Genomic DNA, 11,749 nt, shown 5'->3' on the forward strand with positions numbered 1-11,749 from the left:
CAAATGCGAATTTTAAAAAATAATGAAACCCATGTTTTTCTCAGGAATAGTATTGTATACATGCCATATAGCTTGTTTTTACAGCAGATACTAGTTTGCCAAACTTCAATGGCAAAACACTAAGTTGTGAGTTTTGTATTGTCCCCCTAGCTGTTTCTTGCTGCCCTGGAGAATCTGGTGGTGAGTAATGTTGAGAAACCAGCTTGTTGACACCATTTCTCTTCTTACAGGCAACTCCACTGTGACACAATATTCATACCCTTAAGATGCAAGGCTTCCCACAAATCCACTGGATATCACAATGTTCTGTTTGATAGATTCTGTTGCTTCTTCACTTGTATTGTTGATTTCAGGTGCTGCCTTATTTGCTCCTTTCTTAATCTTTTCTGCCTTGTTTACATCTTTTTCAATGCTCTTCCAGTCAATCTGCACATAGCCACTGTGACTGGCAATCTGAAGAAGAAGAAAGCCACCACCTTCTGCAGTTTCCAACTTTCTGGAGCAAAACTCCTGCACACCAGCCAGTCACTCCACCCATTGCAATCTGGGTGGCACTGAGTTATTTTTCTACCATAGGTCTGGAACTGTGGCCAAACATTCGATGCTACTAATGGTGTCTCCTTGCACACTCAGTTAAATCCAACACTTTGTAAGACTCATCATTGCTTTCATACTCTTGGGGAGGGGAGTTCCGGGTTCCCGGTTGCCATGATACCGCTGGCCCAGGTGGTTCCTTTCACATGTAATGGAAAACATCACTCTCCCCTCTGCCCCTCCCTCACAGAGGCTGTGAGGAGTGTGGTCCTTGTCTACGCATTTAACGGAGAAGGGTCTCACAGGGGGAAATGCTAACACTTTCATGGGTCTTTGTGTAACCAAGTAAGCCGCCAAATAAAATCTCACATCCTCTTTCTAAAAAGACACGACAGCAAATTGTAGTGCATGATTCCTTATTGAATCCTGAATTTAAAAAAGAATTGTCAAAGATATTTTGGGATAACTGAAGACAGTCCAATAGGGATTGAATATTGATTAGATCCTTGCTATTCAGAATATGGGCCACTGACCACACCAGCAGCATTACCTGGGAGCTTATAAGAAATGCAGCTTCAATCCCCACCCTAGGTGGTTTACAGGCACATTAAATGTTGAGAAGCATGTGTGTGAGAATGCGTGCACATTCTAAGTAGAAAAATTTGGAGGTATGTCTGTAACCTAGACTGAAGGCGACGCTTTCAAAGGAACTGGGCCCTAGATTCCTACAAAGCATCGTGGATTGTCCTGCTGGAGCCGTTAGACTCTTCCAGGTGGGATAGACCAGGCATGGAGGTGTCTTCTGCACCGAGGAGTGATGGAATTAGACCAACCCCACAAGAAGAAACTCCGGAGTCCCAAAGGTGCCTGGGGATTCATTGCACTCTGCGACAAGAAGTCAACAAGGTTAGCAATTTGGGTGTGTCCCCTTAACTTGGTGGGGATTTTTTTTCCCTTTGTTGGATGACACAGCTTAAAATTCCTTCCTTCGTGTGTTGTAATTCCCTCTGGTTTTCCCCAACCCTTTACTGTGGTTGGACAACACCCCTACAACTTTGTGTGTTGGTGACAGGGGAGAAGTGAGACCTGCCCTGTGGTCACAGCCCTCCGGGGAGGCTTTGGCAGGAGTAGCAGCATCACTGGCAGGGGGCAGAGGTCACCGGGTTCCAGGCTGCATTTTTCCGAAGGGGAGGTGAGCACTCCTCGGTCTCATTTAAGTGTCTCTGTGTCCTCTCAGGTCTGAGCCTTGTATTCAGGATTACTAACTCTGAGAACTTCTCTCTGATTGCCAAATCACAGAAGGAGAAGTGGGGAGGATGAGCCTCTCCCAAGCCCCATATTTCTATAGCTATAAAGGATTTGATTCATGCTGGGGCATTTATTTCAAACAAAGACTAGCACAAACTGAAAAGAACTGAGAAATTACATCCTCCCATTCCTGTTTCCAAATTCTGTTCAGGTTTGAAACTTATTTGAGCAATTTTCATTTTGAAACATGAAAAGGTGGAAGAATCCAGCCTCTTTCTGTTAACAGTAGACAAAGATAAGCATCTCTCCACAAAGGTACGAGATTATGTTACCCTTCAGGAATCCTGGTAGCCAATTCAAGTTGTTTTTGAAGCACAATGCTACCCATGAGGCCTAAACCAAAAGAACCAGACATTCCAGATTGACTCAAATAATTCCATTTTTTAAATGTAATGTTCTGGCACCTCTGTGATTTCCATATTTGTTCCAGTTTTCATCACACCCTGTGATATTGAATGGCAAGATCAGGAACAGAATGCTTCTTTGAATAACTCAGCTGCCTTCCTACCTTGTGGCTGTCAGGTATAGGACACAGTTTGTCAGGAATTAAAGGAAAACACAATTACCATTCAAGAATTTAATTCTCTTTCAACACATATAAAGAGGGGAAAAATTGTTTTGTGGTTTATTGTGGGGAGGGGAAATCTTCTAAAAAAAACGACAAAACAAAACCAAAGGAAGGAAATTCTCAATGGAAACTATGGATCTTTGATGAACTTTTTATTTCTGCATGATTTGAGATTTATTAAGAGCCAGACTAAAACCTATTTTGTTTTTCACTGTGTCTTATAAGTAAGGGGAAAAAAAATGACAGTAACTATTGAGCCATATCACTCTCAAATACATAGTAACTTGGCTTTGCATGCAAGTCACAATGCTTCTAGAAACCCCATGATAGGAAAGGTAAATCCTTTTCATTTTCTTTGGAACTATTTGGTAACATTCGCAGCTCAGAGCTGGGATGTCCATCCTATAGTTTATGTAGCTTCGCTGTGTTGTCTCTGACTCTGCAGAAGAAGAGTTTACAACTGAACTGGAAAACAGCTCTCCTGTGCTCCATTTAGTCTATGTGGGCCAGACTTTATCAGTTTTTGGTACTCTGTGTGATAATGACCGCTTGCCAAACACGCTTGTCTGAATTATTCCATAAAACTGCTTGATAAATGGACTTATCAAGACCACTAGGTCCTGAAGAACTTAAATTAGTCCCAGATGACTCTCTTTTCAGTTAAAAGATACATTTAAATAAAATGTGAATGTAAACATATTTTCACCTCAGAGTTCTATTTTGACCACTGAAGCACATTCTGGCACAAAGCACTGTATCTATTTTTGACATTTGTGAGTTTTGCATTTGTTGGAAACAAACAGGATCTCAGGTGGCTGTATCTATTTTTTATATTTATGACTCTTTTGTATTTGCTGGAAACAAGTTCTCAATTTTCTATTTGCAAAATGAAATCATAACAGATGCTTCATAAGGATCTGAGGATGAGTAAATAAGCTAGTAGACATAAGGCGTTTATCACAATGCTGGGTACATAGTGACTGTTTAGTAAATGTTGCAACTTAATTCCTTTAGCTTGTGGTAGACGTACACACATAAAGGTGATTTAAATATATTCATTTCTATTGGTTTTCAAATTAATGTATTCATCTCTCATTGTAAAGTAATGGATTTTGGCGCGCCTAGGTGGCTCAGTTGGTTAAGTGTCTGCCTTCGTGCCTTCAGCTCAGGTCACCATCTCGGGGTCCTGGGATCGAGCCCCACCTCAGGCTCCCTGCTCAGCGGGGAGTCTGCTTCTCCCTCTCCTTCTGCACCCCGCCTTCCCCCCACTCGTGCTCTCTCTCAAATAAATAAATAAATACTAAAAAAAAATAATGGGTTTTGGGGCGCCTGGGTGGCTCAGTCGTTGGGCGTCTGCCTTCCGCTCAGGTCATGATCTCAGTGTCCTGGGATCGAGCCTCGCATCGGGCTCCCTGCTCGGCGGGAGGCCTGCTTCTCCCTCTCCCACTCCCCCTGCTTGTGTTCCCTCTCTCACTGGGTCTCTCTCTGTCAAATAAATTAATAAAATCTTTAAAAAAAATGGGTTTTAATAGAAATTCAGAGCTAATTTTTTGTGCATTTGGTAAGTTTTAAAAATTTAAGGCTCTTACTGATCTGCTTATAAAGCCCTCTGTTCTTCCAGTGCAACTTTGCCACTTTTTTCATGCTCCAAACTCACCATTTGGGCAAAACCATGCTGGTGCACAGTTTCTTTGCCAGTTCTATAATTGACATGTAACACTGTGTAAATTTAAGGTGTATTATCATGTATTGAATCATACCTTTATACATTGTAAAATGATTCCCATCATAGGATTAGGTACCACCTCCATCACATCACGTAATTACCATTTTTGTGTTTTTTTGTGGTGAGGACATTTAAGATTTACTCTCTTAGGAACTTTCAAGTATATAATACAGTATTATTAACTGTAATCACCATGCTATCTATTAGATCCCCAGAACGTATTCATTTTCTAATGAATCTGAAACCTGGAAGTTTGCACTCTGACCAATATCTCCCTATTTCCTACTTCCCATGCCCAGCTCCTGGTAACCACCATTCTACTCTGTTTCTGTGAGTTCTGGTTTTTAATTTTTTTAGCTTTTTATTTTTTATTTTTTTAAGTAAGCTCTATGTAACCCCAACATTGGGTTTGAACTCATGACTCTGAGATCAAGAGTCAGAAGTTCTACCTACTGAGCCAGCCAGGCGCCCCATGTTCAACTTTTTTAGATTCCATATATAAGTGAGATCATATGGTATTTGTCTTTCTCTGACTTACTTCACTTAGCATAATGTCTTCAAAGTCCATCCACATTGTCAAAAACAGTAGGATGTCCTTCTTTATTGTGGCTGAATAATATTTCACCATATATATGAATAATATTTATTCATAAAAATATATATGAATAATATTTCTCTCTATATTATCTTCATTATCGATTAATCCATTGATGGGCATTTAGGTTGTTTCCAGTACCATGGCTATTGACTCCACAGTTTCTTGTATTGTTTTTTTCCTTGTCTAGAAAACTTCTTCCCCAATTTCCTTTATTATGATTCTGCTTTTCCTTTAAGTCCTGGTTCACACATTTTTTTCCCTCTTACAAAGTCATTTCTGATTCCCTTAGTCCAAAAGTAATATCTCCTTTATAGTCATTCTAATGACACTGAAAATTTTTTAAATAAAAATTTAAATTTAGAATAGGATTAGATTTACAGAAAAGTTGCAAAGATTGTCTGGAGGATTCCTGTATACCCCTTAGCTCATGTCCCCTAACGTTCACATCTTATATTACTCTGGTACATTTGCCAAAATGAATAATCCAGCATTGGTACATGGATTGAACCCTTTTAACTTATATTGTAGCTGACTCCTAACTGTAAGCTTCTTGAAGCCATGTTCTGTGGCCACTAAGTCATTTCTATAATCTGTATAAATTCAGTGCTTACCGTTGTGTACTGAGTAGGCACTAAAACATTATTTGTTGAATGAATAATTGCTTTCATTGCCTGAACTACCTATTTCAACAAAACCCGTCAGTTTGTTTGTTTATTTTAAGTTGACTTTATATTGAAGTAGAATATACATGCAGAAAAATGTGATCATAAATATAGAGCTCAATGAATTTTCACAAAACGGACACACTCATGTAACTATCACTGAGATCTTCAAATAGAACATTTCCTGCATATTTTCTTTCCCCGGAAGCCCCCCAGTATATCCCTTCCAGCCTTCCATTTTGACTTCTTCCATTGCCCTCAGTTTTATTTTAACAATGGGACACAGTGTCATGGTTCATGATTATAATGCAACTCTCTTTTATATTGTTATCATATCCATGCAAAGTGGCTTGAATCTATCTATTAAAAAATTCACTGCTTGATTAAAGGAAGTACAATGAAGCAGATTTTCCAACTGCCAAACAATGTCCATTGTCTTTGTAGTTTATATAGTTTCTTCATCAAAACCCAGCTTATAGTTGGGTGTACCCACTTTGGGCTGAAGGACAATTCCAGTCTGAAAACATCAGTCAGGCCACTGTAGGAAGTAGGATATAAACCATTTTGGTTTCTGTTCCCTTAGAAACACATGGAACAAAATAAAGTTTGCCAAATGGAAATATACAAAACCACTGGGGAAATAAATGTTATTTTTAAGCTTCTAAGAGGCTATCACAAATAACTGGGAGGAGAGTGGAAAGAATTCAAAAAGCAGGTGACCTTTTAACAGCAGAACACAGCAGGGTTAGCAAGTGCCTGGAGAATGTTGTGACTTGGAGAAAGAGATGCTGAGAGACCAGCCTGGGTGGGACTGACCTCAGTGGACACGATGAGACTGGAGCTGGCTTTTCCCCATCCTACGAGAGCTGGATAGCAAAAAGAAAACCATACTCCAGAAATGGGAACTGTGAGAATCCCTGGGTACTAAAAAAAAGAGCAGATTTGGAGATCTGGGAGCTGGTCAGTTTGTTGTTGGCAGCCAGGTCTGGAGTATCACCCTCAGAAGACTGGCTTTCTTCTACTCCTACAGCAAATATCACCCTGCAGAGATGTGACCTGTCCCCTAAGTGGAGACCACAGAGGCGGGGCAAGTGGGTTAGAAGGAGGAGGATGGCTGCACTGTCAGTAGAGAAAGCTGCTCTGCAAAGGGGACAGGGAGAAGGGCAGGCATCTCTTCTGGATCCAGAGGGAAAAGAAAGCCACCATGGCCTGTCTCTGTCCTTCTGAAGTTACATCACTGCTTCACTGCTAGTTCTCAGATGGGTCAAGAATTGACAGCTACTTTGCAAAGTATATGCCTATTACACAAATGGCCTGCTTTGGGTGTGCATTTAAAACAAGACAGAAAACGTTGCCAGTTGGTCAGTCTAGCTTTCCACACAGATAGCATTGAGACAACTGGCTCGACTAGAGACAGTTTGTGCCACATTTTCTCTCATAAAGGGAAAGCCTCCACAGACCAAGCAAAGAGAGAGATGCAGAGGGAGATGCCAAGAGCTGGCTGTTCCTGCTTATCCCTTGGGTTACAGACAATCACAATTCTAAGCACACCAGGGACCTATCGTGTTTTGGTATTCACATAACTACTAGCCTTGCATGCCCTTTACTAAGCAGACTAACAAACAACAGTATGTGTAAGATCTTCTGGAAAAAAAGGTGCTGGAGCTTGAACGTATTCTCTAACCACCAGCCTTTCTCCCACCATCTCTATCTACTACCACAACTTTCAGTCAAGGTGACTTGCAGGAGATTAATAGAAGTAGGTAGATGCAGGAGCTCATAGAAAAGTATCGGAGAGCTCATTGGCTCCATTTATCCTAGGTTATCTGGAATCTTACAAAAACATACCAATCTGTCTTTACAGAGGGGCAGATCACAGCAAGGCAGAAAATACATTAAGTGGTGTTACTCTTCCTTCACTTAGACCAGTTCTTTCTCTGAATTTCTGATTTTTTTTTAGTGAGAGAAAGAGAGTTTTCCCAAATACTACATTGGAGCTTGTGACTAACAGAATTAAAAATGAATGTTCAACATCAGTGTTCTAAAAATCATAAGCCACTTATCTTCATGGAGAGTTTTTCTTTTTTTTAAAAATCTTATTTATTTGACAGAGAGGGAGAGATAGAGGACAAGCAGGGGGAGCTGCAGGCAGAGGGAGATACAGGCTCCCCACTGAGCAGGGAGCCCAATGCAGGGCTCCATCCCAGGACCCCGGGATCATGACCTGAGCCGAAGGCAGATGCTTAACTGACTGAGCCACCCGGGTGCCTGAGAGTTTTTCTTTTAAGTGCCTGGTTACTGTTTTTCCTTGATCTCTCTTTCTCACCCTAGTACGAGATGCATCCTCCTCTGCTACTAACCTCCACCTCCATTGCAAAGCCTGTGACGTCCCACTTCACAGGCACAAAAGCTCATCCTACTGCTCTGCCCCATCAGCCCTCTATCCTAACTCTCTACCATCAGTCTTATGGAAAGGAGCAGAAGTTTCCAAGTTTCTGTCACTCCTGAACTTAACACTGGTTGAAATTCTTAGGTAGGGCTTGTATGCTCCAGCAACTAACAACCCCCAAACCCCCAAGGTGCAGAGATGGTCTACCCACTACCATATATCAGTAAAAATTAGAGACGTACTAGATGCCTATAAACTGAAATTATATTTAAGTAACTGATGGTACATCCACTAAGGTAACTCTTTATGAGCTTTTAAAGCAATGTTTGCTAGAAGTACATAACATGTTTCTGCCACAATATTAAATTTATTTTTTTTATTTATTTGAGACAGAGAGACTGAGAGACAGAGAGCATGAGGGGGAGGAGGGCCGAGCAGGGAGCCCGATGCGGGACTCGATCCCGGGACTCCAGGATCATGACCTGAGCCGTAGGCAGTCGCTTAACCAACTGAGCCACCCAGGCGCCCGCACAATATTAAATTTAAAAAGGTAGGATACAAAATAATGTATAACATGACTGCAGCTGAGCAATGCTTAAAACCTAAAAATATGTTGAAAAAAAAGACTGGACACAAATGCTTCAGAATTAACAGACCGAGCCCTGAGAATGAGGCTTTGGGTGATTCCTTTTCTCTTTGTAACTTTCCACCTTTTAATTGAGGATGTCCTCCTTTTATAATTATGAAAAAGAAAACCTAGAGCTTTTGCATTTAACCAGTGAGCAAAAGCAGTGACAGGGGCGCCATGGCCGGGCACCCGGCGCTCCAGGGGCCACGGGGCGGATTTGGCGGTGGCTGCCTGGGTCGGGCGGGGTCCCTGGGACAGCCTCCGGGACACAGGAGCCTGCTCCGGCAGGAGCTTTGAGAGAGGAACCCGATTTATCTCTGAGCAGATGACGTCACCCTGAGAAAGGCAGAAAGTGCTGATTAATTACGAACTCAGAACTAATCCCTGGAAAGCACTCTGATCGAGGTGACACAAGAGGGTGCCCCAAGCGCGACTGCGAGCTGCGGCGCCGTCACGGGGGCGCAATCCGAGCCGCCACGCCGCGCCGCGCCGCCACCCGGATCGCTGTGCGGCGCAGATGGCGCATGCGCAGCCCGCAGGCCGGCCCCTCAGCCGCAGGCGCGCCACCTGCTCGGCGTCGCCAGCCTCCCGCCCGCCGGGGCCGGTTCCCTTCGGGCTGCGACTCTGTATACTGCTTGCTTAGTGGTCGCGAACCGACTAGCACGCTCTTAAAGTCTACTGTCACCGTGGTGGGAAGACATTGGCCGAGAGCTCACTTTTCCTTGGAGAAAGTTCTCACACAGTGTGAGAGAAAATTTGTATAAAAGGTTGTCTGTGCTCTTGAGGAGAAGAGAGTGATCAGAGGACTCCGGGAGACTGAGATGTCAGTAGAGGTACCTGGAGGTGAAATATATTCCTGTTAGGAATGGCCTTGTAAAATGTTCTGAAAAGAATCCTGGGTGAGGCTAGGCAAAAGCAGGAGGAAGACTTGAAGCGTTTCAAGTGGGAAGCCCCTGGGCTCTGCTCAGAAGGAAATGCTGAGAAGAGTGCGCCGGAGCAGATGGAGTGTGGGGCGCCTGCATCTTGCCCTCAGAGCGTTGCCACTTAGAGCGGATGCTCACGCAAACTTGGCCTTGTGGCCAGTCTTGAAGGAGCCCCTTCTGGCGCCCTGCAGCGCAGTGCCCCAGCTCCCCAGCCTGCCTGTGTAGTCTGGTTTATTAGGCACATGTTAAACAGCGAACCGGGTGTAAGAAGGCCCTTGGCACCTGGGGGTGAATGGAAATAGAGGTGGAGCTCTGGTCCAGTGAGCGGAATTGGCACCCCTCAAAAATACCCACAAACTCAAATTCCCTCCTGATGTGTTTCAATCACGTCAAGGCTTGTCACCGTCTTTCTGTTTTCTTTCCTTTCTCCCTTTCTCTTACAAAGCAAAGGTCTCACTAGGGTTGTTTTACGAACTTCACCAGTACACTCAGTGCTGCCTCATGTTAGATTGCCTTGGCAAGGAGAAGGACGTTTTTATCTTCTTTTGATGGCCGCTGGAGTCTCAGACCTTTGAATCTTTTGAACTCATCCATTGTTCGACACTAGAAGCTACTGATTCAGCAACCGTGGTGCTCTCTTGCTTATAGTTCTTTGGCTCAAATATGGTATCTTTTCTGTCTCTTGGGCCCAAGGGAATGGGGATATGGAGGAAGGTTCCTAAGTCATAATCAGCAGCTTGATTCCTATGACCTTTTTGGAGTTCATAGTAACCAGAGTCAACAACAAACTGGGTTTAGGAGAAATAGCAGCAGGTTTATGTAGTTCAGAAAAGATAACACAGTTCCAAGACATGGGAAGAACAGATAAGGATGTTTGGTAGTTGCTAAAATCAGAACTTCTCAAACTGGGGTTATCATCAGAATCACCCAGGCAAATTAAAAATACAGACTTCCAGGGTTGGGATTGGGGCAGGCATCTGTGTTTTTCAAAACTCTTGGGAGATTCTGACATCAGCAAAGGCTAGTTTATGGCTTGGGCTTCTGTGAATCAGGGGCAATACAGTGTGCCTGGGGTTGGAGTTGCTGATCAGAATTTATGAGGTTCTGGAGATATATCTGGCCCAGTTTGCCAAAATTATACCATTATTGTAGGGTATGACCTTAAGACTTGGGACACAGAGCTGAAGGGATCTGGGAAGAGGACAGAGGTACCTATCTCCTGAGTGACTAGGAAGCAAAGACTTGCAGGTCCATTAGCCCCGGGGAAGGGTGTTAGGCTCAGGTCAAGGAACAACCAGTGGAGAGGGATAGTAACAGGACAATCCAAAGTGGCTGCACAGCTCTGCTGAGCATCCACCGACCTGATTCCCAGCTCCACCAGCAGGGAACAGCTGTAAGTTAAAGCTTATAGGAATCTAAAACTCACTCTTAGACAAGAGTTCTAAATTTAGTAAGCTTTGAGTGAAGGAGGTAATAATAATATTAGTAATAATTGCTAATACAAATGATGTCGTGGTTAGCATTTACTGAGCACTGTGCTAAACATGTTACAAGAATGAGCCAATTTAATCCCTCACAACAATCTTTTGAGGTAAACTGTATGGCCAGTTTACAGATGAGGAAACCAAAGCTCATAGAATTTAGGTGAATCGTCAAAGAATTCCCGACTAGTTGGTAGCAGAGACAGAACTTGAACATAAGGTTGTTTGACTGCAGAATGTGAGCTCTCCTGATGTGAGACTTCCCATTTCAGAGGCCTCTTTATTCCCAGAGTGGAGCTGAATGCAAGTCAAAGAGTGGGGTGGTGGTTAAGAGAAACTTAGGAATGAATGATGGTAAATGCTAAAATATGCAAAGAGCAATTAAAATTGAAAACTCACATCTTAGATAATTGGGGTCATTTTTTTTTTAAGATTTATTCATTTATTTTAGAGAGAGAGACAGGTGCACACACAAGCGGAGGGAGGGACAGAGGGAAAGAGAATCCCAAGCAGACTCCCTGCTGAGCGGGGAGCCTAATGCAGGGCTCATCTCATGACCTGAGCCGAAATCAAGGGTTGGATCCTCAACCAACTGAGCCACCCGGGCGTCCCCGGGGTTGTTGTTTCAATTTGGTTATTCATAGTCTGAGATCTTAATAGTTCCTTGACACCTTGATATCAACCTGAGGATTAGGTAGGCACATGATAAACCACATCAGTGGGTCTAGAGGAGAGTTAGGTTCTAAATCTTATTTTAATAAACAACTATTCATACCTTTCCAGAATCATTAAAAAAAAAAAACTAGTATAATTTTGTTAATATAGCCTTCACATTTTAGCAGTGTCTCTAAAGTGCTCACCAACTTGGTTTGAGAAGGAGATTGGCAATGACTTGGAAACTATGTCGTCCTTGTAACATGGGCTTGAGAGTC

At 42.9% G+C, this 11,749-nt stretch overlaps 1 pseudogene; it reads right to left on the reverse strand.

Annotated features, from left to right (window-relative positions):
- Positions 1-261: 261 nt before the first annotated feature.
- On the reverse strand, positions 262-8,939 carry LOC102743693 (FUN14 domain-containing protein 1 pseudogene; annotated as a pseudogene).
- Positions 8,940-11,749: the final 2,810 nt, after the last annotated feature.

This window comes from Leptonychotes weddellii, chromosome 7, assembly GCF_054177405.1.
Source record: "Leptonychotes weddellii isolate Sample4059 chromosome 7, ASM5417740v2, whole genome shotgun sequence".
NCBI lineage: Eukaryota > Metazoa > Chordata > Mammalia > Carnivora > Phocidae > Leptonychotes > Leptonychotes weddellii.